Source organism: Mirounga angustirostris, unplaced genomic scaffold, assembly GCF_029215605.1.
Source record: "Mirounga angustirostris isolate CCGP_5_RB_7025 unplaced genomic scaffold, mMirAng1.0.hap1 SCAF_8, whole genome shotgun sequence".
NCBI lineage: Eukaryota > Metazoa > Chordata > Mammalia > Carnivora > Phocidae > Mirounga > Mirounga angustirostris.
Window position 1 is genome coordinate 95,306,556 of NW_026991716.1, and position 24,868 is coordinate 95,331,423.

Genomic DNA, 24,868 nt, shown 5'->3' on the forward strand with positions numbered 1-24,868 from the left:
TCAGAACTCTGCCCCTCCCTAAGGGCCAGTTTTGTTGTTGAGGCATCATAATGCCTGAAATCCTGGGGCCTTCCCCAGCACAGGGAGACGGGGCGGCCCCCCTTGGTGTTCCAGATCTCAGCGTGCCTGGCATCTGGATCTGTGCACCTTCAGGAGAGGACCCCGAAGCTGTCCCCACCAGTGCTGACAAGGGTGGCCTTCTAGCAAGGGGCTGCCACCTTTTTTTTTTTAAGTAGGCTCCACACCCAATGTGGAGCTGAATGCGGGGCTGGAACCCACGACATGGAGATCACAACCTGAGCTGAAATCAAGAGTCAGATGCTTAACCGGATGAGCCGCCCAGATGCCCCAAGGGGCTGCCACCTTTCAGCAGAGGACGTGAGGAGCTCCCACAAGCAGAGCAGTTAGAGATGAAGGCTAGGCCCCCTTTTGTAGCAAGGGTGATGGGATGGATGAAGGGTTAGGGGATCGCAGTGGTCTGGAAGAAACAAAAGTGGGATCCCTCCAGTTGAAGGGAAGCACTAGTCATGAAGTTCTTCCTCGACTTCAAAGTCCCCCACCCATAGTTATCACCGCTTAGAAACCTCCCAGAGGCTCACTGTGATTCTAACTGGGAGAGTAGGGCTCAGGGTGTGGGGGTGGGGAAGCGGGTGGGTGGAGAGAAGCCCCAGCAGCTGGCAGGGTGAATGTCTGACATAAGGAAAGACTCTGGGTGTCTTGGCATAGGGGTTCCGGCACAGTGCTTAGACTGGGCCCTTAAACCGCTTCTGTGTTGAGGAAGAAGGCAAGGGAAGTTTCTGGGGACAGATGAATGGGCCATTCATGTAAACACATTGTCCTTCACTCAGGTATTACCATGGTCTGAATGTGTGTGTGTGTGTCGCCCTCCCCCATATTCAAAGGTTGAAATCCTAATGACCAATGTGATGGTATTAGGCAGGGGGGCCTCCGGGAGGTGCTCAGGTTATGAGGGTAGAGCCCTCCTGAATGCTATTAGTGCTGTTCCATAAAAGATCCCACAGAGCTCTCTAGCCCCTTCCCCCATGGAAGGACATGGCGAGAAGGCAGCAACCCGGAAGAGGGCCTTTCCTGGAAACCAATTCTGCTGGCACCCTGACCCTGGCCTTCCAGCCTCCAGAACTCTGAGCAATACAGGTCTGCCCCTCCTTGTAGTAGCTGAGCGCCCTGCAGTTCTCGAGACTTAACGAATCCTCGCTGATCTCCCACGGGCTGCCTTCTTCTCAGCTGCCAGTCTCCTGGGCGTGTGACCTGGGTCGTCTTAGAGGGGCCTGTGCTGGGCTCAATGCTCTACTGATACGCTGATACTATCTGGAAATTCTTTAATAATTTTGGAACAAGGGGCCTCACGTTTTCATTTTGCACCAAACCTTACAAGTGGTGCAGCCAGTCTGCCCTGAGGGGCACCTTTTCTGGGTACACAGGCTTTTCTTATAGCTGTTCTTGTTCTGTGAAGGCTGAGCAGAGACTCTAATCAGAGAAAGCCTGAGAACATTAATATATCTTCCCAGTAATACCGTCCACCACCACCCCCCTACTTCTTTTCCCTTCTCTGAAGTAGATGCTGATTACCATTTGGTCAAACAATACTGAGGATCAGTCACTCTGTGCCAGACAGAGGTCTACACAGATATGAACAAAACCTGGACTCTCCCACAAAGGGCAGTCTGGTAACTTTGACAGGGAGATGCTGGGGAAACATTAGGGAGAGCAATTCTTTTCAGGAAATTATTTAATTATGAAATCATACATTATAAGCACATTTAAATACAAATACCTCCCAGTTTTGTTTGGTCACGTTCTTCTCATATCACATGAGAGAGTGCCTTGCCACAACACAGTGCTCTTTGGCCAAACCTGTCTAGGCCTGGGGTTTAAAACTCCCCATGTCCTCATCCTATGGCCACTTACAAGTGCCCCCCAGCATCTGGCCCAGGAGCCTCTTGATAAAAATGATAAAGTTCACACATGACGGTCTTCCTTGAAATCCGGGATCAGTAAACTCTTTCTATAAGGGGTGAAACAGCAAATAGTCTAGGCTTTGCAGGCCATACAGTGTCTGTTGCAATTCCTCACCTCCTGCTATAGCTCATAGCAGCCAGACAGTGAGTAAACCAATGGTCATGGCTGTGTTCCAATAAAATTCCATTTACAAAAATAGGTTGCAGGCTGGATTTGGCCCACACGGCTGTAGTTTGCTGACCCCTGATCTATTTGATTCTAATTTAGAGACAGACTGGCCTAGAAGAGAGTGTTTACTTGAAATAATGCAAGAGAGACAGATTAGGGTATCTAGATTATAACTAACTTTGTCATCTGGGTGACCTGAGCAAGTATCAGTCAGAGTTCTAGCAGGATACAGTGGGCTCCTTCCCACGGGCTAATTTGAGAAGAATTTAATAGAAAGACTATTTATAAACGTGTGTGCAGGGTTTAAGGAAATCCTTAAGGAATAATGCAATACCCACGGCTGGTAGCACCAGAGAGCCCTCACAAACCTTCAGCCTGAAGGAACAAGGAGGAAGAGGAATTTGTGGAACCCAGAGTGGGACACTGTATGGAGAAGGCATTCAATAAAGGAACAAAGCAATCCTAGCACATCCAGTCCTATTATATACCCACACTAACTGTCAAAGGCAAAAGAAGGCAGAGAAGAGGGAGGCTATGGTTAGTCAGCCTCTGGGGGTGCAGAACAGGAAGAGAAGGGTGGAAAGTGGATCTGGAGAGGCAAATGGAAGGTCTCCTGCATCGCTTCCTTTGGAAAGAGGCAATGAGACTTGACCAGGGCGTCATTCATTCATTCAGTGGACACTCATGCCTCGTACCAGGCTCTGGGTTACAATTTAACACAGGATAATTTAATACAGTTTTAACCCAATAAATGCAATGCAGTTAGGTAGGGGCTCTGACAGATACCTCTAGAGGGTAAATGGGGTCACAAAGAGATGGAGGACCCAAGTATAACCCCAACATAAATGCCAAAACATACAAATGCAAATTGTGGCAAGCAGTCTCCTCCTCAAGAAGCCCTAAAGTTTCCTTAAAGAGATACCCTAAACCCAGCAGGAGCCGCTTAACCTGAGCAAACACACATAAATAACTTCACAGATCAGTAACAGTGAATCTGCATGGTCAATCAGTATGGTAAAACTATAGAATTATCTTCAGGATCCGCAAACAGGATCCTATTGCAATCTGATATTGCTCATTTCCAACCGAGTGTTGACCATGATGCAGCTCAACATGGCAGCCGGAACAGTGACGAGCAGCTGAGGAATCTCAGGTGGAGGTATAATACAGCGAAGAGATGCCCTAGCAGCAATCCAGCTTAATGCTTTGGTTGAGCTGTTTAAAAAACATTTCAAAAAGTAATGTTCTTATTGGAATCAGTCTGACAGCAGTTCGTGATTATTTCCCCAAGGAAACCACTAGCTTTTATCATCTCTTTCAATTATCATGTGTCTTAATTCTCTAGTGCACACATCAATATTTGTCCTTCCAAACATCCCGCCGACAGAATTCTCTGAGCCCCTTAAAACACCAGTGGCTGGTGTTTCATAGAACAAGCCAAAAACAAAACAAAACCAAAAATGTTTTTCTTTTAAAAAAAAAATTTATCATGATTTTATCCCCCAATAATTCCCTAAATGCCGGCATACACTGTTATCTATATGCTCCAAACTGCATGTGGCCAGAATGATGCTATCCCCATCACTCCCAGGAGGTGGAAACAGGGATTCCCAGTCCTGTCTGCCAGCCCCGCTTCCTCTCGGGATGGGTAAAGGAACAGCTTCAGCAGAAGCGGGTGCTTGTACTATCATTCGGGGCTGGTCTGGCTGTCCCCAGCAGACCTGCGCTAAAATGTCAAATGGAGGCCACACAATGAGCTGCCACAGAGAAGTAGCACCATCTTAAGCCATTGCAGGGACGAGGGCCCCTCTACTCCTTTGCAGTCCGTGGTCCTGCCCCTTGAACCACCAGGCCACTCATACAAAGGAGCCCCCCCCGCCCCCAGCACAGATAGGCAGCTCAGGGAAGGCAGGGTTCCAGACTTCTGAGGGAAAGAAGCAGCCCCCACTTTGTTTGTGAAGGCTTTCTCTGGCACTTTCTCCAGGCAATGTGCATTGAAAAGTGAGCTGACTTCCTCTAGTATGTTTTGAGTGCAGAGAAAAAATTTCCAAAAATTAAGATTAAGGACAGCAGAAGATATATACTGCTAACTCATGTTGTTCTGGGGCTATTTTGCAGACATCTGAGATTCTGCACCCCATGGGGTAAAAAAAAAAAAAAAGTGATCACTGAGTCAGTCCAAGCCAGTGCACACAGATAATGGACCTGGCTCAAAAAGACCACAACAAGCATAGCCGTGAGGCTTTCAGATATTTTTATAATTTATGATTTCAGCATTAAATTTGTTTCTTGAAAAAAAAAATGATTCTTTCAAGCCAAAGAAACTGAATTCCAAGATTTTACTATTAGAAGATAGTGCAATTCCAAGATTTTACTATTAGAAGATAGTGCAAAAAATAAAGCAATGTTTTAAAATACTTTTTTGCCTACCAGCCTACACTTATGCACATAACAGGAATGTCTTAATTCAAGACCACAAGCCCCAAGCAAAACTGGCTGCATTAAAAAAAAAAAATTATTAAGAAAAGCAGACCCACCCATAACCCGGAAAGAGAGCCATCGATTCTGCTTGGTGCAAAAGCTTTCATTGTCTTGAAATCTGGAATAACAGCTTCCTTCTTCACAGGCAGTTTCCCCCACACACGTGAATGACCTCATGGGGCCCCCATAGAAATTGTCAGACAAGGACCATACCACCATCAGTTACATGAGCATTTTTTAACATATTTGTGTAAAATACAAATATAAAATAAGCCAAAGGAAGGCTCCTAATAGTCCATTCCTCTGTGTTTCGATGCTACAGTTCTTTAGGGATAAAATTATAGGATGAGTGATTTAAATAGTCAGTTTCTTTATCGTGCTGGTAGAGTGCTTGGGATCTTTTTGTAAAGTTTCAGTACTCCCAAAATGCACATTCCCACAAGTGAGTAAGTTCCTGACAGGTTTCAGAACCAGCAATTTTCGGTTGGGAGAGATGGCCAACCATTGATTGCATTTCAGTCGTGCCCGTGGAAAAGAACACAGTTGTGAGTCCTTGAGTCAAACTAAACAACCCACTGAGCATGTGCTGATGTGCTGATATTGGGGAAGTCTAAACTTTCTCCGAGAAACAAACCCAAAACAGGCAAAATATATTTTTTTTGCAATTGTGTGCTAATTAGGAGCATCTGTTAGTGGGCAGGAAACAAAGATTGAAGGAAATTGTTTATTCCTTTTTAGAAGGAGAAGGGGGTTGTGGGAGTTGTAGGGTTGGGGGAGGGGGGGCACAAAACAGGGCCCAGGGAAGAACCTGGGTCCAGGCGCAGCTGAGAGTATGCGAGCATCAGCCACTACCTTTCTGTAATGCCCTTAGGTAATCATGGTTTTTAGGACTTGGCCTGAGCGAGTGTGCGGGGCTCTGTGCGTCTCTGGGGTGGCAGCTTACGCACCTTCCCCTCTGCAGGCTCCTGAACTTTTTTCTCACGGTTAGTCCTGCTTCCAAAAGAGCAGGGGTCTCTTTGGGGTCTGCCACGGAAACAAGATGACCAAGGGGACGCCATCGTTTGGAAAGCGTCGCAATAAGACGCACACATTGTGCCGCCGCTGTGGCTCGAAAGCCTGCCACCTTCAGAAGTCCACCGTGGCAGATGCAGCTATCCTGCTGAGGGCAAGAGAAAGTGTAACTGGAGTGCCAAGGCGAAAAGACGAAACACCATGGGGACCAATCGAATGAGGCAGCTAAAAATTGTATATCACAGACTCGGGCATGGATTCCCTGGAGGAACAACACCTGAGCCCAAGAGGGCAGCATCCAGTTCATCTTAAGGATTTCAATGATTTGTCACACAATTAACGTTCTGGTTTAAAAAGAAAAAAAGAGCAGGGGTCAGTTACACATGTTGTGGTGACATTTAAAATTCAGGTACTCCATGCAAAAATTTCATTTAAAAAAAGAATCTCATGGGGCGCCTGGGTGGCTCAGTCGTTAAGCGTCTGCCTTCGGCTCAGGTCATGATCCCAGGGTCCTGGGATCGAGCCCCGCATCGGGCTCCCTGCTCTGCGGGAAGCCTGCTTCTCCCTCTCCCTCTCCCCCTGCTTGTGTTCCCTCTCTCGCTGTGTCTCTCTCTGTCAAATAAATAAATAAAGTCTTAAAAAAAAAAAAAAGAATCTCAGTTTCAGTTCTGGATAAAGATGGGTAAGCACACCCCCCTACCCTGTGTCTTATACTGAATGCAGCAATAAAACCTGGCCAGAATGTATGGAGCAGTGTTTGAGGAATGTGAAAAGTAAATACCAGCAGGCAGACTGAAGAAGAAGACCAGAATTCAGGCGCCTGGGTGGCTCAGTTGGTTAAGCGACTGCCTTCGGCTCAGGTCATGATCCTGGAGTCCCGGGATTGAGTCCTGCATTGGGCTCCCTGCTCGGCGGGGAGCCTGCTTCTCCCTCTGACCCTCCCCCCTCTCATGTGCTCTCTCTCTCTCATTCTCTCTGTCTCAAATAAATAAATAAAAATCTTAAAAAAAAAAAAAGACCAGAATTCAAAGTTCACAGAACCTGCAGTGAAGTCACCATTGCTATTTTTTCTGCGGCCCTCTCTCCTGGCCCCTCCTCAAGGCGGCCACATACTAGAAGTGGGCATTGGCACAGACCAAAGCGTCAGGAGAAGACCCCTCATTCGGGCTCCAGCAGGGAAGGGGTCTCCTAATGCTCAGAGAGAGTGGGGAAAATCCCCCATCTTTTCCTGTCTTTTTTCTTCCTTTTTGCCATTCTAGCATCCCAGCATCCCACTGCAGTGGTAGAAGCCAAGCAGAGGGCCAGAGGCACCTAAAACTCTGAGGAAAGGGAAGCTTACTCTTCGATCTGTGGCTGTGACCCCAAGAGGATGGGGTGAGTCCCCGGTATTTTCTCTCTCTTTCTCCCACACCTTGGCCTTAGACTCAGGCACAGTTACCAGAAGTATGTAGCAAAGCACAGGCAGAGCAGAGATAACGAAACCCAACCTTTCCAGCCAGAGGTTCAGAAACCACAGAGAACTGGGTAATACGGAGGAAATCGTGGAAAAGGAAAGCAACCCCATAAAGTGGTTTATGAAGTCCGGGGCTCACCCCTGAAATGTAGGAGCATGGATCTGACCCCAGTTAGCATATCAAAGGCTCTGGGAACCCAGGTGACAGACCTTTCCAGGGTCCCAGACTGGACACTGGGTGGCATGCATGTGGGACAGATTGGAAAAAAAAACATCGCAAAGGCTTTGAAAACAGGACTGATATTGAAATCACAATCCCCAGAAGGCTGGCTGAAATTTGAGGCCTGGATCCAACCAGACTGTCTGGGAAAACAAATATATCAACCTTATCTATAGTATTTAAACATGACTCAGACTCTCATAATATAATATACAAAATGTCCAGGATATAACCCCAAACTACTCAGCACATGGAGAATCAGGAACACCCCAACTGGTGTGGGGGAAAGACAATCAGCAGATGTCAATGCAGGCATAACACAGATGCTGGAATTATCTGACAAAAACTTAAAAGCAACTATTATAGAAATACTCCAAGTAGTAAGAGTGTACATCCTGAAACCAGAGGAAAAATAGAAAGTCTCAGCAAAGAAACAGGAGATATAAAGAGCCAAAAGGACATTTTAGAACTGAAAAATGCAATAACCCAAACAAAAATCTCAGCGGATGGACTCAGCAGCAAAATGGACAGGACACAAGAAACAGTCTGTGAACTTGAAGATAGATCTACAGAGAGTATCCAATCTGAACAAGAGAGAGAAAAAATGATTTGGGGGAAAAAAAAAAAAAAGAAGAAGAAGAAGTGAAAAGAGCCTGAGGGAACTGTGAGGCGATATCAAGAAGTCTAACTTCCAGTCATTGGAATGTCAGAGGAGGAAGAGAAAAAATGCAGTGCAGGGGGAAAAAAAAAAAAAAAAAATATATATATATATATATATATATTTAAAGATATAATGGCTGAGAGAGGCCCAAATTTGACAACGGTTATAAACCTAAAGATTTAAGAAGCTTGGCAAGCTCCAAACAGACTCAAAGAAATCCACGTCCAGACACATCATACTCAAATTATTCAAAACTAAACACAACAAAAGCTGAGTCTATTAATCTTGTGATGGCCTCAGTAGTAGGCCAGGGTCCAAATGGCAAGGTGGGAAAAGCAGAGTCCATCCCACAGGGGTCTCTTACCATGAGGTCCCCTCCCTGTGAAGGCCCAGTCCCACCTCTCCAAGTCTACCTGCTAAATGCCTCTGGCAACAGACAGCACCCATGCTGAAACCCAAATCCAGAGCAGCATTTTGAATCCTTTGCCCATCAATCTGCCACCTCTGCATCATGACACAGAGTGTAGGCCGGGAGGCAAGGGAACCAGAAATCAAATAAACTCTGACAAGAAAAAATGCACTATAATTCAAGCAGGCCCTGATAACTTTTAGGAAGGAATTAAGGACAAGAAAGAATAGATGCTCAGCTCTAGACTTAATCTCTAAGTTATCCCGGTAAGTTGGAAAGAAATGCCGAATAAATATGAGCTGGGTTTTGTTCTTCAACTGACATCTTTAAATTCCCCACGTTTTCTGTGTATGTCAAAATAGTTCAAGTCTGCATGAGATTGGAACGCACAAGGGAATGGCTAAAAGAATAAAACATAATGTATTTTAGGTTTTTATCATAGACGGTAGAAAGAGAAGCCAAATTCCTGGATAGACCCAATGCAGTGCAAAGGTTCTCATTTGTTTCCATGATGTCGAAACTATACAGCATCTGCATACATAGTAGGAACTCAAATGTCAAATCATGTTTCTCACTGTGGTATCACATCAACCAGGAAAGGAGGAAGGAGTTTCATTTGTCTTATGAAAGTAAGATTATATAAGAAAATTTGCCTAAGAAAGCAAATAGCAACTTAGAAACAACATGAATCACATTTTTAAGGATTCTCTCTCTTCCACTCACTGTCTCTCTTTCTCTCTCTCTCTCTCTCTCACACACACACATACACACATATGCATGCACACTTCCACATATATGCACACCCTATTCAAATCATATAGGGGACCCAGACTTTCTGGAATTCAAAATCCTAGAAGCTTAACATCATCTGAATCAACATCAATCTGCTAAGAGTTCATGGACTTGCTCCAGTTAGAAAACATCTCCCCCAAACATTTACCAGTTCCCGAATCATCAGCCTCAGGATGGAAGGTCTGCAGCACCCCCATAAACCCATTTCAAGGATCCGTGGATCCTGAGTAGCTGCCAAGGCCAAAGGAAAAGTAGAATTAGCAGAGGTTGCGGGGGGCGGAGGACAGGAAAACCACTGGGATGGAGGAAAAGGAATTGAGAAGGGAAGAGGAGAATGGGGGGTTATGAGAGGAAAGAGGCAATGCGCCCCCAATCCTTGCACAGCCATCTCCAACCTCCCCACAAGGTCACCTGGAAATCGGGGTTGTCCATAAGGGGTGCCCAAGGCCTCTTTGGTGGCTCTCAGCTCACCTCAGTCCTCAAGCCTCAGGCCAAACCACAGGTCTCCCCATGGGCTCCCTCACTGTGATCCCGAAACTGCCAGTCACATCCACGCAGATGCCCCGTTAGCCTCTCAGCCTCAGAGAGGCTCTGTGGCACAATGTTGCACAGAAAGTCTGTCAATGGTAAAGCTCAGTGCTGCTCAACCGTTTTACAGGGAAAGTGTTTTAGTTCTAGAGTCTAAACAAGATGTGATTTTCATTACCAAAGAGAATTAAAAATGCGTCACCTGGAGTCACCAAGTGCAGGGGAAGAGGGATCATGGCAGAAAGAATGCATCCCAGAGGCCACACCCGAGCAGCTGAATCACAGAGCTTCAGCACCTGCAGCCACCCGAAAGGCTGACACGTGGAACAGCAGCGTCGTGTGGCACAGCACATAGGTGGGGAGCAAGACCTTCCCTGGAAATCAGTGGTAGACTCTGGATGGTGCTTGAATAATCTCCTTTGAGAAAGGACATAAACAAGCAAGACATAAGGTGCTCTGCCATGAGTAGGACAGCCCAGGGCAGGTAGAAGGAAAAGAGCACAGCGGAGCCCAGGATGCCAGCCAAACCACCCACCATTTACCACATGGCTCAAGGGCATCATCAGTGTTCTGATGAGGCTATCACCTTCCATTGAATATAAGCCATCAGTTGCACACAATTACGTATGTATGCGTGTATGTGTGTATGTATGTCTCAGTTTTCAGTGTATTGTCATTCATTGTTAACTCTTTTGTCACTTTCATAGTGTCCATATTGCCACTCTCTGGCCCTTTTGATTGTGATATAGTATTAGGTAGCCTGAGTGAATCCTACTGACAATTAGAGATAAGACTCCAGTTCTGAGACATTCCTCTCATGATTCTATATTTATAGAACATTCTTCAGTCTGAATGCACTGTAAGTTATAGCGCATGACAAGTAGAAGCATCCCAATAAATGTTTCTTTGTCATCTGTGGGAAGCTGCCAGAGTATAAAACAAGGCAGAGCAAGCTCGCTGGATAACTCTGGAACCAAAAGCACTTAAGCTTCAAACCTAAATGGAAGGAAAGATCTACAATCTTTATCACTAAGTGGCCCTTTTCAGGAACACGAAGAATTGCTGAAAGAAGCAGACCTTTTCAGAGGTCAATCATTATTGGGTTTGCCACCGTGGAACTTCTGGACTCAGAGCTCTCTGATGAATGAGAGTGCGAATCCCTGAGGTTGGAAGTGAAACTGTCAAAGTGGCAGCCAACCCTGGCCCAGTCCCCTTTTCTCACTTCAGACTGGAAATAACAAGAGTAAAAGGGACAAATTGTGCAAATAAATATAGCAGATCTAAGCTGATGAAAATTTTGACCATATGTCTTAATGGTCTGAGAAAAAAGGACGAATGGTCCTTATGTTAAAGAAAAACAAACAAACAAACAAACATCCTGAAAGAGCTTACAAACAAACACGTTATAGAATCCAGAAGACAGAAACTCTTCTAGCTTTAAATTTTACTTGTTTCATACTTGTAGAGAATCACTGTATTCAAAGAGAGCTTAAAAAAATAAAATAAATAAAAATAAATAAATAAGAGAACTCAAGGATGAGCTAGAGCAACTCCTTTATATTATAATTGAGGAAAATCAAGCTTGGAGAGATGAAATGGCATACCAACGTCACATAGGTAGTAGGAGGTGGGCTGACTCAGAGCTCGGCCTCTAGGCCACTAGTCCAATACTTGCTCTGCTACTCCATGCTGCCTCCATCCCAGGTCTCAGAGTTTTCTCTTCCCCAAACCTAGTTTTCCTGTTAATATAGATATTATATGTTATTTTAATCCACTGAAATTTTGAGAATGTTTGTTACTGCAGCATACCCTATCCTGTCCTGACTGACACAGGAACCCAAAAGGCACTGGGTAAAAGATGGTTATCATTGTTATGTACCCATCCCCACTGAATCCTCCCAATGCCACAACATCAGAGATTGAATGGTAGGCTAGAAGAGACCGTTGGTTTTATGGACACTCTCAGGGAAATAAGGAAAGAAAAGATGTGGAATCAAAGACAGTTCACTGCCAAGACTCAGGGAAGTTAGGAGGTGCTCAGATAAAGACCATGATGACCTTCTTAGGATCTTATAGGACCTTTCTGGATTACAAAACAAATCCTACTCTCTGGTCTGTTCCCTAAATGCCTCCTGTCCTGAACATACCTTTTTTGTCCTACCCACAATTCTTTCCTTTATTCACTAGTCAGTTCAAATTCCACTTATTTAGTCCCACATACTTCCCCCAAATTTCCTAACCACCCAAGCCTTTACTATGTGCAAAATAAATTATGCAAAACAGGTTCTTCAACAACAATTATTGCTTATACTTCTCATTTTATACTTAATCAAATGTTTGGTGTAATCTGTTTCAAGTATGTTGGTCTTGTTTCTCTAATCAGACTACAAACCTGTGAGAACACCAGGTGTTTTACTTCTTTTACAGTCCCCCACAGAAATGATTCCAAGGGATATTTTTACATTGATTTAAATGCCAAGAAGGGAAGAACATGATATATTTCTTGGGATTGAGGATAATTTTTTTATTACTGTGTATGAAAATAGGGAAATACACTAGCTGGGCTTTATAGTAATACTTTAATCCAGCTAAATATAAATACTATTTATTTATTTAGATGGAAATAAGTTATTATCTACCTTAAATGGGTTTTTTTTAAAGATTTTATTTATTTATTAGAAAGAGAGAGAGCATGAGCGGAAGAGAGGGGCAGAGGGAGAGGGAGAAGAAGACTTCCCACTGAGCAGGGAGCCTGCTGTGGGGCTTGATCCCAGGACCTGAGATCATGACCTGAGCTGAAGGCAGTTGCTTAATCAACTGAGCCACCCAGGTGCCCCAACCTTAAATGTTTGATAGATAAAAAGGGTAATAATTATTTACATGCCAGTTATAAAATCTAAGCTAAACCTGTACATATTCTATACCTTGAAATCATCAAGTTAGGTTTTAGCCAAACCTATTTGTTAAGAAGAACACAGAGCTTTTCTACTATATTGAAAGTTTGTTTTCATTATTCCAAAGAGGGTTGGCAGGTAACCTTCAAACTATAAATACTTGCCACTATAAATTTGATTTGTTAAACGCAGAACAATTAATTGTTTGCACAGAGGTGAAAACTGTTTGTCATAAGGGGCTGATCCCACAAAGCCTTGCAGGGATGCACCTTCTGATCTTAACTGCCCTGATCTAGTTCCCAACATTCTACCTGCACAACTATGCTGTGTATATTCTCTTAAAGGTAAATAAATGCATTCCTCCTTGTAGGAATTTGTTTTACAAATAAAGTAACTCCAACATACCCTAAAACATGCTGCACAATTTTTATTTCCTTCAACATATATTATAGCAGAAGCACTCTTAACCTCTCTACCAAACCAACCTGTCAGATCAGCTGACACTCAGCATCTTCTCTATCTGTGCTCTCGTGCTGCTACTAGTTTAGTTATATTTTCCCCAGGAGTCATTTGGTTTGTTCCCAAACCAGTTTCTATCAGTTGTACGAGTTACTGAAATTCTATAATTTAATTAAAGTTTAGGTAAACTGATGAAATCTGTGCACATAAAGAAAACCAAGTCAATAAAAGTTAGACGCTATTTTTAAATGCTGCTACATGAGGTATGAGTGAAGTCACTGTAAGATAGAAGAACAAAATCACTGAATTCTAAAGGTGTTCTGCATGTAGGTTGTTTCACAAAGTGTTAAGTTCTTGCTCTACTTTGAAGAAACCAAAATTGGAAACGAGTGATGTAGCTGAGAAGGGTGTTTTGCAAGAAAGACCAGAACTCCAGCCAGGGGCCATACTCACAACAAAAGACTGGCAAACGAATGTACATGCAGGTTTTGAGTTAAAACAGATGGTATGTATACTTTTTGTTAATCACTGTTTTAACTACCTTCTACCTAACTGACCAATGACTGCCAACTGGTGACTTTCCATTAGAGGCTTCTACTCACCTTGCTAATTAAATGGTTATAGAGATTCCACAAGCGCACAGAGACAGTGCCCTGTTACTATTAATCAACTTAGAAAGATGCTAGACTAATGTCAGTGTGTAGCTGGAAAAATACAAACATAGAGTAGGACTGTGGATAAGGCAGAAGCGTGGAAGAGATGACCATAACTTCCATTATGTTTGTTTCTCGAGAAGCCATGAAGTTGTCTGCCTTTAAAAATATTTTTTTTAACATTCAACATTTTTATGACATAAAATGAGCACTTATTTACAAATGAAGTAGCATAAAAATTAATAGCAGGGAGGAGCCATTGGCTACTATTGTGAAAACAAAACATGGCTCTTCTCCAAGGCTCTTCTCTTAAGGAGACCAAGGAGGGCTGAACTGGCCCATCAGTAGGATTGTACACCTCAGTACCCCATCTCCCATCAGGCCAGGCCTGGTGTGGTCCCGACTCAACCGGCTGTTGGGCTGGACTCCCGGCTCCACCTCCTGAGGGCTCAGCCCAGCCAGCAGTGAGGTGATTCCAGGAGACAAAACCCATCACACTGGGGCAGCTCTCAGTTAACAGCGAACACTAGTTACCGAAGCTTCTACACCACATTTAGGAATCAGCCATCCCAATCTTAATGGACAAGTCTTACCCCAGCACTCACACCTCCCTGAGAGAGGGAGGGGTCCTTCGCAGGAGGCCTGGGGTAGCTGAGGCAGAGGTATCTGTATTCTGCAAAGTCCTATGACGGATTCTGATCCACTCCCAGATTAAGAATTTAGGGCTCCGTGAGGCCCGCGCTCCCCCTGAAATCAAGCGCAAACAAATGTGTATGCAAACAGAGGTTCACTATTCTAGAATGTCTGTCCCTAGCTTCCATCGAGTTGTTTTCATCAAATTTTGAAACTCCTGTCTACACAGTCCACAGGAAATTTGGGATGAAGCTGAACATGAGAATTCCCTGCACAGAGCCTCCCTGTTGTACTCTCTTTCTCTCTCTAATTTTTTTCCACCAAACTCCAATCTGCTCCTATTTCTCCACTTCTATTTTTAAATTGAAAAATTTTGGTTTCAAAATAGCTATAATCTAAAAACTCCTCAAATAAAAGACACAGAAAATTAAATTTCCAACCTCCCTTAGCCACCTCTCCCATTCTTATATCGTTTTGTTCTTTAAAAAAAAATTTTTTTAATAAGAACCTTAAGAGTACTTTTGATCTGTTTTTCCTATTAAGTTAATGACTTGACCAAACCTATGTGCCTTTATTTTAATTATCTGCATCCTCACTTGCCTATATTTTTTAAAAACAAAATTATACATCGAGATAGTACTCTTTTTTTCCCGTTCCTTGACTCAACGTATCACCATAACAAGGAAGGATACAATGCTGTGTGTGTTAAGCAGGCTCCCATCTATGCTAGTGGTTTGGATTTATAAATAAGAACATTCCCTGTCCAGGAGTAAGGCCCAGGCATTCAGATTTTCCAAAACAATTCTCTGTATCCAGGGTACCCAAATGAAGTCAAACACTTAGGTTTCAAAAGTGGGGTAGCCGTCTGCTCCTGATTGAGGCTAATGTCCTCTTAGTGCACATTAGGTAAACAAGCCATTTTTTTTTTACTACTTCTGTACAAAATGAATATTCACTATTCAAAAGAACATTCTCTATCATAATTATACAATCAGTTCAAATTTGTTCTTTTTTTTTTTTTCCTCAAATTTGTTCTTAAGCACTGTGAGGCATGCTTGAAATTCCAACCTGACAAAAATAGCTAAAATTAACCTTTAAAATAGATTATTTGACTTGGAAGAGATTTAAAAAGCCTTAATATCAAGCCTAAAATCTATAGTAATCAACATATTTTCCTGAGATCCAGATTTCAACATGGATGCTGGTATAGTACAGAGTAGAAACACTATTAAATCTGACCTCAGCTAACCTGGGTTATAATCTCTATTTACTTTGAACCAGCTATTTAACAGGGTCCCTCTTGGTGGAATGAAAATAACAACCATCTCACTCATAAGACTGTTATGAGAACCACTTAGGACACTGACGCAGCAAGCTTTTGTAAGCGTGGGAAGAGTTGTTTAAAAGTAAGGTATCAGGGGCGCTTAGTTGGCTCAGTCAGTGGAGCATGCGACTCCTGATCTCAGGGTTGTGAGTTCAAGCCCCACATTGGGCGTGGAGCCTACTTAAAATAAAATAATTTTTTAAAAAGGAAGGTATTGGTATAATTGCTGTTCCCTTTAATACAAATGCTCTAGAGAAGCAAACACATGGATTCCACATTTCTGCTAAATGTGGTATCCCCATTAAATAAGAACATTCTTATTTATTATGTTATATTATATAACATTCCATCCCCATTAAAGAGCACCATCAGGAGGGGGTTCCAGGAGTCTCCCACGGTTAATATATCTTTATCTGAACAGAGAAAAGCATGTAGTTTCACACTGGTCATAAATTCCATGGACTTCTGGGCATTATTTTTAACCGAGATGTAAGTCACGTACTATAAAAGTTGCCATTTTAAACAATTGAGTGGTTTTTTAATATATACAGATTGTACAACCATCACCACTATTTAATCCCAAAATATTTCCATCCCATCAAAAAGAAGCTCCATTCCCAGGAGCAGTCATTCTCCATCCCCTCTGCCCACCCCCAGTCTCTGACAACCACTAATCTACTTCCTGTCACTATAAATTTGCCCACTGTGGTTATTCCATTAAAATGGAGTGATGTAATATGTCACATTTTGTGACTGTTTTCTTTCACTGAGCATAATGTTTTCAAAGTTCATCCACGTTGCAGCATGTATCAGAACTTCTTTCTTTTTTATATTACACAGTAACATAAATAAGATTTTGTCATATGGATATACCACATTTTGTGTATCCATTCATCAGCTGATGGACATTTGGGTTGCTTCCCACTTCTGGCTATTCTGAATAATGCTGCTATAAACATTTGTGTACATGTTTTGTGTGAACGTCTGTTTTCAGCTCTCTTGGGTATATACCAAAGAATGCAATTGCTGGGTTATTTTCAGGAACTCTTGAACCCTACTGTTCACATCAGCAGCCTCTGTGTGAACTCATTTCCATGGCAGACAGAAGGCAATAGAGTTCACCAGGGATCCCAAAAGTCACAGGAGGAAATGAAGACATGCATGAAGGAAAGATGAGGTTCTGCATGAAGCAATACATTGCTGCTCCCCAAATGCCCTAATAATGCATTTCCCCACACCATACAAAAAAAAAAAAAAAAAGCAGTAGCCATAGTTAGGCTGAGGGGACCAACACTGGACCGAAACTGGCATGATTCTCCTAATAATAAGAACAACCAACAGGTAATGAGTGCTTACTATATCCGAGGCACTGTGCTGAGTACATAATATGGATTGTGTAACAGTGAAGAGGATGGGGCACCTGGGTGGCTCAGTCGTTAAGCGTCTGCCTTTGGCTCGGGTCATGATCCCAGGGTGCTGGGATCGGGTCCCGCATCGGGCTCCCTGCTGGGCGGGAAGCCTGCTTCTCCCACTCCCACTCCCCCTGCTTGTGTTCCTGCTCTCGCTGTCTCTCTCTCTGTCAAGTAAATAAATAAAAATCTTTAAAAAAAAAAAAAAAAAAAACAGTGAAGAGGATGGAGAAAGATGAGTTTTTAAAACAAACGCTGATTACATCCAATTCTGCCTTCCTACCAGAGTGGCATAATTCACCTCTAGGCCAGGCCTGGAAGGAGAGAGGAAAACAGAAGAAGATAAATTGCCTGAGTAAGAAAATGACATGTATCTGGAATTTGTTTGCTGGAAGCTCAAGAGAATAGAGTGGGCCTGTTTTAAAGCCTTGAAAACAGAAGAAAGGTGGAGCACCTGGGTGGCTCAGTCGTTAAGAGTCTGCTTTCGGCTCAGGTCATGATCCCAGGGTCCTGGAATCGAGCCCCGCATCGGGCTCCCTGCTCCACGGGAAGCCTGCTTCTCCCTCTCCCACTCCCCCTGCTTGTGTTCCTGCTCTCGCTATCTCTCTCTCTGTCAAATAAATAAAATCTTTAAAAAAAAAAAGAAAGAAAGAAAACAGAAGAAAGGAATTGAAGTATAGACAAGAGAAGGCAGGCCCAATGGTGCATGAGTCTAAGAAGAAAATACAGCCAGTAGGAAATCCTCAACAGCCAAGAACACTGTAAGTAATCAATTTTAAGTCGATTTCTATTTTGAACTGCATTGGTATCTCCCACTATTGCTCTGAAACCTTCAGCAAGGCCTGTGTTGGAGTCACACTGGGGGAGTAAAGAAATGGGCAGAGCAGCGAGGAGAAAGCAGTGGCCTGAGGTGGAGCACTGAGCAGGAATTCAGAGAGAGTGACCTACAAAGGTGAGCCTCAGATGTTACCAGAACATTGGAGGGCAGGGAAAGTGCTGGACCTCGCATAGCACATGGCTCAAGCCATCTTAAGTATTAAGGGCCAGGACCCCAGAAACTGGAAAAGATGGGGTCAGCTGACTGTCATAATACAGTCTGCCCCCAAAACAGACGTGTTAGAAAAGGTGGGTCACCGGCAGTAGTAAACAAACACCAAGATTTAACTCACTTTAACGTTCACTGCATGGCAATGGCCTTAAAACAAAGACCTTGAAGACTTTATGATGACATTCCTATGAATGGTCAGAGAGGACCAAAGCTTTTTTCTCAGTGTCCCTGTTGGAAGGCAAGACCATTCTTCTCATGAAGGTCAGTGGTCATCCCTATGTGGAGGTCATAGTTAAGTGGTCCTGAGCCCACTTCCATAGTAGGGGTCGGCAAAGGTTTTCTGCAACAAGCCAGATAGTAAATACTTTAGACTGTGAGCCAAGAAGCAGATTCAAGGATATTAAGCGCATACCTACATAACAAGAGAAAAAACAAACTTCCACAACATTTTTTTTTTCAGGCACGCACGTTCTCAGCTTCCCATTTCTTCTTTTTTTTTTAATTTAATTTTATTATGTTATGTTAGTCACCATACATTACATCATTAGTTTTTGATGTAGTGTTCCATGATTCATTGTTTGTATATAACACCCCGTGCTCCATTCAATACATGCCCTCTTTAATACCCATCAGCAGGCTAATCCATCCCCCCACACCTCTCCCCTCTAGAACCCTCAGTTTGTTTCTCAGAGGTCATAGTCTCTAATGGTTCGTCTCCCCCTCTGATTTCCCTCCCTTCATTTTTCCCTTCTTGCTATCTTTTTCTTTTTTTTTTTTTTTAACATATAATGTATTATTTGTTTCAGAGGTACAGGTCTCTGATTCATCAGTCTTACACAACTTACAGCTTCCACAACATTTTTACTGATGAAACTCAAAATACAACAATTGCGCACAATTTTTTATCATATAGATCTACTAATGAGAAGAATGGAATTTTGGGGGGATAGTTTTTTGCTTCACTGGGGTTTAAATCCTAACATCAAGTCAGTTGCAAATGTTCATTTATAAGAATCACTCTTAGCTCATGGGCCATACAAAAACAGGTACAGGCTGGATATGGCTTGTGACCTCTGTTCTGTCATCACCAATGTCTGAAGCAAAGTCAATGCTGGGTGCTCTGTTCCAAGTCTGTAGTGGAATACCCTGATTCGCAAATCAGACACCTGGAAGGGACTGTGGAGTAGCTCTTGAAAGATTCAGATGTTCCTCAAACACAGAGGTCTACCACTGCAATGATTAAAATCATTCAACTGGTATTTACTGAGCACCTACTATGTGCTGGTACTATCAGGGTCATGGCGGACACAGTGGTGAGCCAGACATATGAGTGCCCCACCTTCACAGGGAATGAGACTGCAAATAGGAATAAAAGAAAAAGAAGGGCACCTAGTGCCCTTCAGTCGGCGGAGCCTGAGACTCTTGACCTCAGGGTTCATGAGTTCGAGCCCCACGATAGGTGTAGAGAGTATTTAAACATTTAAAGAATCTTAAAAAAAAGAATAAAAGAATAAAATAATAAATAAATAATAAAAATTCTAACAAAAACGTATCTGTTACTGTAAGCTTTTATTTAAGATCTTAAATATATACATATTCCAGCTCTCTCTCTATATATATGGCTGAGAATATTATATATGCTTTAAATTTCAAGAATATTGCTATAAACTTCCCTCTTGGAACTGCTTTTGCTGCATCCCAAAGATTTTGGACCATTATGTTTTCATTTTCATTTGTTTCCATGTAATTTTTTATTTCTTCTTTGCTTTTTGGTTGGATCCATTTGTTGTTTAGTAGCATGTTGTTTAACCTCCATATATTGTGGTCTTGCCAGATTTTTTCTTATGGTTGATTTCCAGTTTCATAGTGTTGTGATCAGAAAATATGCATGGTATGACTTCAATCTTTTTGAATTTGTTAAGACTTGTTTTGTGGCCTAATGTGTGATCTATTCTGAAGAATGTCCCATGTACAGTTGAAAAGAACATGTATTCTGCTGTTTTAGGCGGGAATATTCTGAATATATCCTTTAAATCCATCTGGTCCAGTGTGTCATTCAAAGCCAGTTTTTTTGTTGATTTTCTGTTTGGATCATCTGTCCATTGATGTAAGTGGGGTGCTAAAGTCCCCTACTATTATTGTATTACTATCGATTAGTTCCTTTGTTTTTTATTAACTGTTGTTTTATGTATTTGGGTGCTCCCATGTTGGGTACATAAATATTTACAATTGTTATATCTTCTTGTTGGATTATCCCCCTTATTATATAGTTTCCTTCTTTGTCTCTTGTTACAGTCTTTGTTTCAAAGTCTATTTTGTCCAATATAAGTATTGCTACCCTGGCTTTCTTTTGACATCCATTTGCATGATAAATGTTTCTCCATCCCCTCCCTTTCAACCCTCAGAAAAATCTCAAATGATCAACCTAACCTTACATCTTTAAAGGAGCTAGAAAAAGAAGAACAAACAAAACTCAAAACCAGCAGAAGGAAGGAAATAATAAAGATAAGAGCAGAAATAAATGGTATAGAATCTAAAAACAAACAAACAAAAACCAGTAAAACAGATCAATGAAGCCAGGAGCTGGTCCTTTGAAAAGATAACAAAATTGAGAAACCCCTAGCCATATTCATCAAGAAAAAAAAAAGAGAGAGAGGGCTCAAATAAATAAAATCACTAATGAAGGAGGAGAAAGAGCAACCAACACCACAGAAATACAAACAATTATAAGGGAATATTATGAAAAATTATATACCAACAAATTGGACAACCTAGAAGAAATGGATAAATTCCTAGAAACATAGAACCTATCAAAACTGAAGCAGGAAGAAATAGAAAATTTGAACAGACCAATTACCAGCAATGGAATTGAATTAGTAATCAAAAACTCCCAACAAACAAAAGTCCACGACCAGATGGCTTCACAGGTGAATTCTACCAAACATGTAAAGAAGAGTTAATACCTATTCTTCCCAAATGATTCCAAAAAATATAAAAGGAAGGAAAATTTCCAAATCCATTCTATGAGGCCAGCATTACCCTGATACCAAAAACAGATAAAGACACCACAAAAAAAGAGAACTACAGGCCAGTATCTCTGATGAACACACATGCAAAAATCCTCAACAAAATACTAGCAAACCAAACTCAACAATACATTAAAGAAAATCATTCACCACCATCAAGTGGGATTTATTCCTGGAATGCAAGCATGGTTCAATGTTTGCAAATCAATCAATGTGATACATCACATCGATAAGAGAAAAGATACAAATATATGATCATTTCTATAGTTGCAGAAAAAGCATTTGACAAAGTACAACATCCATTCATGATAAAAACCCTCAACAAAGTAGGATTATAGGGAACATTCGTCAATATAATACAGGTCTTATATGAAAAATCCACAGCAAACATCATGCTCAATGGGAAAAACTAAGAACTTTTCCCCTAAGTTCAGAAACAAGACAAGGAAGTCCACTCTCACTTTTATTCAACATACTACTGGAAGTCCCAGCCACAGCAATCAGATGACTATTTGCAGAAGACATGATACTATATATAGAAAATCCAAGACTCTACCAAAAACCACTTGAACTGATAAATGAACAGTAAAGTCGCAGGATACAAAATCAATGTGCAGAAATCTGTTGCATTTCTCTACACTAATAATGAAGCAGCAGAAAAAGAAATTAAGAAAACAATCCCATTTATATTTGCACCAAAAATAATAAGACACCTAGGAATAAATACCAAAGATGGGAAAGACCTATACTCTGAAAACTATAAAACACTGATAAAAGAAATTAAAGATGAGGGGAACCTGGGTAGCTTAGTTGGTTAAGCATCTGTCTTTGGCTCAGGTCATGTTCCCAGGGTCCTGAGATTGAGCCCTTCATCGGGCTCCCTGCTCAGCAGGAAGTCTGCCTTTCCCTCTGCCTCTCCCCCAGCTCATTCTCTCTCTCACTCTCTCTCTCTCTCAAGTAAAAAATAAAATCTAAAAAAAAGAAAAGAAATTAAAGATGACACAAAGAAATGGAAAGACATTCCATGTTCATGGGTTGGAAGAACAAATATTAAAATGTCTATACTACCCAAAGTAATCTACACATTTAATGTAATCTCTATCAAACTACCAACAGCCCTTCTCACAGAACTAGAACAAGCAATCCTAAAATTTGTATGGAAACACAAAAGATCCCAAATAGCCAAAGCAACCTAGGAAAAGAAAAACAAAATTGAAAGTATCACAATTCTAGACTTCAAGTTATATTACAAAGCTGTAGTAATCAACTACAGTATGGTACTGGAACAACAACAACAAAAACACCATATAGATCAACAAAACAGAATAGAAAACCCAGAAATAAACCCACAGTTATATGGTCAATTAATCTTTGACAAAGCAGGAAAGAATATGCAATGGGAAAAAGAGAATCTCTTCAACAAATGATGTTGGGAAAACTGGACAGCAACAGGCAGAAGAATGAAACTGGACCACTTTCTTACAACAGCACAAAAATAAATTCAAAATGGATCAAGGCCCTAAATGTGAGACCCAAAACCATAAAAATCCTAGAAGAGAGCACAGTCATCAATTTCTCTGACATTGCCATAGCAACATTTTTCTAGCTATGTTCCAGAGGCAAGGGAAACAAAAGCAAAAATAAACTATTAGGACTACATCAAAATAAAAAGCTTCTGTACAGCAAAGGATACAATCAATAAAACAAAAAGACAACCTACTGAATGGGAGAAGATATTTGCAAATGACATATCCAATAAAGGGTTAGTACCCAAAATATATAAAGAACTGATATGCGGCACCTCAGTGGCTCAGTTGGTTGGGTGTCTGCCTTCAGCTCCAGTCATAATCTCAGGTCTTGGGGTCAAGCCTTGCATTGGGCTCCCTGCTTGGCGGGGAGTCTGCTTCTCCTTCTCCCTCTGCCCCTCTGTTCATGCTCTCTCTCTCAAATGAATAAAATCTTTAAAAAAAAAAAAAGTACTGATACAATTCAACACCTCCAAAAAACAAATAATCCAATTAAAAATGGGCAGAAAACATGAACAGACATTTCTCCAAAGAAGACACATAGATGGCCAACAGACACATGAAAAGATGCTCAACATCACTCATCATCAGAGAAATGCAAATCAAAACCACAATGAGATGTCACCTCACACCTGTCAGAATGGCTAAAGTCAAAAACAGAAGAAACAACAAGTGTTGGCAAAGATGTAGAGAAAAAGGAACCCTCCTACACTGTTGGTGGGAAGGCAAACTGGTGCAGCCACTGTGGAAAACTGTGAAGTGTCCTTAAAAAGTTAAAAATAGAACCACCATATGATCTAGTAATCACACTTCTGTGTATTTGCCCAAAAAAACAAAAACACTAACTCAAAGGGATACATGCACCCCTATGTTTATTGCAGTATTATTTACAATGGCCAAATTATGGAAGTAGCCCCAGTGTCCATCAATAGATGAATGGATAAAGAAGATGTGGAACATATATACAATGGAATATCACTCTGCCATAAAAAAGAATGAAATCTTGCCATTTGCCACAATATGGACGAAGCTACAGTGTATTATGCTAAGTGAAATAAGTCAGTCAGAGAAAGACAAATACCATATGATTTCACTTATATGTGGAATTTAAGAAACAAAAGAAAGGAGCAAAGGAAAAAGAGAGAGACAGAGACAAACCAAGAAACAGACGCTTAACTATAGAGAACAAACAGATGGTTACCAGAGGGGAGGAAGGGGGAGAGGATGGGGGAAATGGGTGATGAGGATTAAGGAGAACACTTATCATGATGAGCACTGAGTAGTATATGCAATTGTTGAATCACTGTATTACACACCTGAAACTAATGCAATACTGTATGTTAACAATACTGGAATGAAAATAAAAACTTAATAAAAATTTAATTTAATTTAAAATTTCAAGAGTAAAAGAAATATTCAATATCCCAATGAATACTGGGCTTTATACCCCACAGACGTACATGCCTATAGCTTTCTGATGCCCAGGGGCCTGCTTCCCAGTCAGCAACACAAGGCTGAACAGAGACCATCTTCATTGACTGAACTATTCCCACAGGCTAGGTGTTTTCACCTACATGCTCTTGTGTTCTCTTCACATCTACCCTGTGGGTTAAGCACCACTGCTTTTCACAGAGGAGAAAACTAAAGTTCAGACCAGGTATGCCACATCCAGTGAGTAGCGGAGCAGAATTTAAACTTCTCACATCAAGTATAAAAAGATGAGCCCATGACACAGGTGAGTCTGCATCGTAACAAAGTATTTTCATGACATTTGCAAATCCACATAAACAGGTCTCCAAGGATCTCATGTGTTACCTTCACCGGCTTCCCCATATTCTACCCCCAAATCTGCTGGACGATGAAGCCTCCTTCCACATGTGATCTAACACTGTGCTCAAAGAGCATATCGTTAATTAGGATTTTTGAGGGATTTGTTGTGCTCCACTCAAAATAGATGAAAAATAAACTAAAAACACTTGCTGTCATATTGTGCACAGCAGCAAACACTGTACAATATGAGTATTGCCTCTGATTTGGGGCCAGGTCCTGAGAACAAGTCTTTCAACTTGCTCCAACCAAAAGTAAGCGGTCTCCATGAAGATGGATTTAAACATGGAGTTTGAGTCATCTCCCCAGAGGCCTTCAGCTCATTTAGAGGCATGGCTTTATTTATTCAAAATTTGCTTTTCTTTT

General features: G+C 41.7%; 1 protein-coding gene and 1 pseudogene across 2 annotated transcripts in view; one reads left to right on the forward strand and one right to left on the reverse strand.

The window, feature by feature from the left end:
* Positions 1-24,868, reverse strand: part of METTL24 (methyltransferase like 24) — a 156,255-nt gene that overhangs the window by 122,386 nt on the left and 9,001 nt on the right. The window lies entirely within an intron of this gene.
* Positions 5,669-5,952, forward strand: LOC123836344 (large ribosomal subunit protein eL37-like; annotated as a pseudogene).